Source organism: Protobothrops mucrosquamatus, unplaced genomic scaffold (genome assembly GCF_001527695.2).
Source record: "Protobothrops mucrosquamatus isolate PMUCROS unplaced genomic scaffold, P.Mucros_1.0 scaffold669, whole genome shotgun sequence".
NCBI lineage: Eukaryota > Metazoa > Chordata > Lepidosauria > Squamata > Viperidae > Protobothrops > Protobothrops mucrosquamatus.
In genome coordinates this window covers 225,324-226,682 of record NW_015386957.1, presented here as the reverse complement: position 1 = coordinate 226,682, position 1,359 = coordinate 225,324, and positions in this window count along the sequence as shown.

Here is a 1,359-nt window from a genome sequence, read left to right as displayed (position 1 = left end):
CCACTGGCATTGACAAATTCGCCATCAGTCTATTGCAAAAGGCGGCCTTACTAGGAACAGCTTCCATCCTGCGACGATATCTGTAAAACCATCAAACATCCACATCTGCATATCCCAGGTCCTTGGTAAGAACTCGATAGATAGACAAAAATGCCAAATCCAGTCTGAAGATCTGGCTGACTGTGCAATGATCAGTAGTAGTAGTAGTAGTAGTAGTAGTAGTAGTAGTAGTAGTAGTAGTAGTAGTAATAATAATAATAATAATAATAATAATAATAATAATAATAATAATAATAATAATAATAATAATAATAATAATAATTTTGGAAGGGATCTTGGAGGTCATCTAGTGCAACCCCCTGCTCAGGCAGGAAACCCTATACCATTTCAGACAAATGGCTGTCCAGTCTCTTCTTAAAAACTTCCAATGTTGGAGCATTCACAACTTCTGGAGGCAGGTTGTTCCACTGATTAATTGTTCTAACTGTCCAGAAATAAACAAGTGGTATTTATTATCCTTTTTATTTGTTCAGATTTGTGATATGGATTAGATAATATTTATATTAAAAAGCAGATTATGAACAGTTGTTGTCATATTGTTGTCATCATACCACAGCTCATCTAGGACAGACATGTCAAACTCGTGACGTCATGTGACGTCGCGCGACGTATCGGAGCTTTTTTGCCATTGCCGGCAATGGGGTGGGCACGGCTCCGGTATGATGAAACTGGCCCGCGGGCCGGCAGTTTGACACCCCTGATCTAGGCTCATAACCTTTAACTAAACTGGCCACATGAAAATTGATACCTGAACATTTTCAGTCATTCCTCAAACTTAGCTAAAGAGCTGCAAACCCAACAGGGTTATTTCACAGTTTTGGGGCCACTTTTATGCAGGACTGAAATAGTATTACTAAATTAATGGCATCTTGTCATCTAATCCATGTTTAAAGTATTGAGGGGCATTCCAGTCCTGAAGAATACTCAGATCATAAGTATAACCAAAGGCATCCATTAAATGATCCCATCTGAGCTGACATAAAATCACATTGCTAATATTTAAAGCCAGTCTTACTTGCATTTATTTCAGAGACAGGATGGGAATATGTGAAAGCAGAAACCTGAGAAGCAGGAAAGAAAGGAATAATTCTCTATATAAACCTCAGAGAGCCCTGAAAAAGAAAGTTCCACCCCCTGCACCACCGGTAAGATTCAATCTTCAAGAAAGTGTAATTTAAGAACTAAAATTCTGCACCCAGGCAAGGTATTCTAGCAATCAGATGCATTGTTTGAGAGACTGAGTCCAGTTTCCAAAAAGAATTTCCCATCTGGCTACCAACCTTAATCTGCATCCATCAG